The sequence below is a fragment of the Triticum urartu genome, chromosome 5A (assembly GCF_056163025.1).
Source record: "Triticum urartu cultivar PI428250 chromosome 5A, HENAU_Tu73, whole genome shotgun sequence".
Taxonomy (NCBI): domain Eukaryota; kingdom Viridiplantae; phylum Streptophyta; class Magnoliopsida; order Poales; family Poaceae; genus Triticum; species Triticum urartu.
The window spans coordinates 595,805,177-595,808,534 of NC_141877.1; the positions used below are offsets into that span (position 1 = coordinate 595,805,177).

Here is a 3,358-nt window from a genome sequence, read left to right on the forward strand (position 1 = left end):
ATAGCTATCTTAGCTATAGCGCGTTTCGGCAAAACTCGCTACTGCTAGTTTGACTCAAATCCCGGCAGCCCGGGCTCAAAATTTCACTAAGTCCTTTCCCCCCTCTCTACTCCCGCCCCCCTGTCCCCCAACTGCTCCATCGCCGTCGTCGCCCTGCCGCCTTCGACCACACCGCCACCGCCCGCCGCCTTCGACCACACCGCCGCCGCCCGAGGCCGCCCTCGACCTCACAGCCGCCGCCCGAGGCCATCGTCGACCTCACCGTCACCTCCCTCGAGCTCACTGCCGCCGCCCTCGACCTCACCGTCGCCACCCGAGCCAGAGCCTACCCTCGCTGCCGACCGTAAGGCTCTGCCTCTCCTGTCCCCTACCCTCCTCTCTCTCTCTGCTAGGGCAATTCATATATATGTTGATACTGTGTTGATGTTCATATGAACCCTAGGTGTTCATATGAACCCTAGATTTTTTAGGGCATAGGCATTTTATAGCATTTAGGAAAAATGATTAGCAAATTTTTTAGGAAATTAGCTAGGGCAATTTTTATGAAAATGCCTAAACATTAATTCCATTTAGCTTTAAACTAATAGAGGGTATATAAATAATGGTAGCATTTTGATTTAAATTAATAGAGGCTATAAACAAAAAACACTTAGCTATAAAAAATATTTGGGTTACGGACCTGAATTTGTTCCAAATTTCATACAAATGAAATTTGAATTATTTGGACTATGGACCTGAATATTTTTGAAGAAATTGGGTGTAGGTACTAAGGTCTTGCTGTGGAAATTTTGGTGAGGTCAGAAGGGTTAGAGAAAATGGAGTTCCTAGACTTTTAGCTTTAGACAAAAAACAAAAGTATTTAGCTATAAATAAAAAACAGTAGCTATGGCATTTAGCTATAAACAAAAAACAGAATTGTTTTTCTTTTCAAAAACTTGGTCAAACTAATTGTTGCTATGTAAACAAAAAACAAGATTGTTTTTATATGATATATGTCATTGATGTTCATTTTCATATTCCATTATTATTGATTATATCCTCAATAGTGTTTGCTCATGTTATATCTTTTCATTGAAGTTGTTCGATTGTGCGCAAGTGGCTTTGTTGTTTCCAGGGAATGATGCTGAGTGGCCTATGTTGGTGTGGCCTATATATGTTTTGCCGGAATGTTGATTCATTTCCATTCCGGCAAATTTCAGGTTCCCGAATTTGTCCACTTTTTAGCAAAGGTCATGCCGAAATTTTCCATGAATTTTGGCATGACTTGTGCTACAAAGTTGGACATATCGAGTGCCCGTGATTTGCCGCACCAGGAAGGACTCAATGTTCCTGCAAAACAATAGGCCTTTTTTATGTCATTATTCATTTTATTAGGTCTAGAATTAATTGACTAGATTTAATCATAGGAAACATGGCTAGCAACGATGAAGGACAAGGTTCTGGTGATTGCGATGACGTCTACCGAGCGGCAGACGAATTTTTTAGCCTTAACGACGATCAACCGATATTGTTGCTGGGCCCACCGGTCGCATCGGGGACTGAGACCGACACGCAGACCGGCGCTCAAACTCAGACCGGCATCGAGACCGGCGCTGCCTCGGGGAGCGGAGCCGGTGTAGAACTAAAAGCAAAGAGGCAACGGGTTCCTAACAAACTCAGGACTACTAGACTGGTGGTCACGGAGGTGGACGACGGCAATTTTGAGCCAAAGGCGCCTGAGGAAGCGCGTCGATGCTATGGCAATCAAATAGGCTGCATCGTACGGATAACCGCCACCATCAATGATGAGAAACTACAGAAGATAGAAAATATGAGGAGCTCCCTCCTAAAGAAGTTTCACGAGATATTCTTGTGCCCGGGCCAGAATGAGAAGGATTATGTAGATCCAGATGAGGACCCGACAATGAAGAAGATAAACAAACACGCCATGACCAAGTTTAGCGACGCGTTGGCCGCCTGGAAAAATCGAGTGAAAGCAAGGATCATCGACAAGAAGGAACCCTACTCCGAGATTGTAAAGGATAATCCGACAATCACGGAAGAGCAGTTTCAAATATTCAAGGAGGCTTGCAAGGCCAAAGCTGCCAAAAAAAAGTCTAAGTACATGAAGGGGCTTCAAGAGAGGAACATTCGGAGCCACCACCTCGGAAGCCGTGGTTACGGCGGAAAGAGGTCCAAATGGGCCAAGGAGGACGTGGAAGCCACGAGTCTGGGCATCCCAGACCCCTTGGCGGAGTTCACCGTCCCGCAGGAGCGTGACGTCCTCAGGGCCCGGCACCGTTGGGACCCAGTGAAGAAGGTTGACGAGACAAAACCGGTCATTACAGAGTTCATGAGACTGCTGGTAATTTTAGTTTCTGATCAATTCAACTGCACACGTTAGTCATATTTGTAAACGATCCTTGTGCCTTTTGCAGAGAGAGCAGCACAGGATTGCGGCCGAAAGCGACTCGCCGTCTGAGGCATTGGCGAGGCCCAAGTGGGACACTTCATTCAACCGGGCGTTGAACATATTGAAACGACAATCGGTGGATACTCGACCGTCGTATGGACGCGTGCACGGTGTCGTAGACGGCGCCACGTGGAAGAAGTACTACCGTTAAACCACAGAGGAGAGAAAGGAAAGACGGAGGTTAAATGAAGAAAACATCGACAAGAAGGTTGAGATTGCGGTTGAGAAGAAATCAACTCAGACAGTCGCAACAGCGGTAGCTGCTGCAAAACAGGTGGCTATAGATATTTCTACTTCCTTGGTTCCGGCCGTTTTCAATTGGACCAGGCAAAATCCAGAAAAAAATGCAGCGGGCTTTCCCCTTGCTGACTTCTTGGCGGGGAGCAGCTCGACTAGCTTTGCACCAGCACCTGCAGCTGCACCTGCTCCCGCACCGGCTCCCGCACCGGACGTGCTCGGCAGTGCTTCATCTTTTGCTGAGCTCGACGCCCTCACGGTACCTGTCACACCGGCCCCCTTCAATATAAATGTATAATCTCCCATTTTCGTTGCCTTTCGGATGTCTCACGTCGTAGACTTTTCTTTGCAGGCCGACGAAACCCCGTGCACCATATTGTACACCATCAGCGACCAGAAGGTGGACGTGGGGAAGGCGACGATAATGGAGCTGAAGGAACCATTGTTCCACAGCCGGCCAATCGCCCCGAACGTCTTCAAGGTTTCCGTGGCCAGTGTCAAACCGGGCCACGAGAATTTGCCTCCTCTAGTACTACTGGGGGATGACGACGAGACACCACGGCGGCTTGGTGATTGTTGCAATGCTGGGTGGGTCCTGTTGTGGCCAAAGAGTCTGCTTCATCTGGAGGCGGCCGGGAGCACACCCACGAGCACGCAACCTCAACAAGG

The 3,358-nt window shown here is 48.2% G+C and overlaps 1 pseudogene; it reads left to right on the plus strand.

The window, feature by feature from the left end:
- Positions 1-1,411: 1,411 nt before the first annotated feature.
- LOC147973179 (uncharacterized) lies at positions 1,412-2,508 on the plus strand (annotated as a pseudogene).
- The last annotated feature ends 850 nt before the right edge of the window (positions 2,509-3,358 follow it).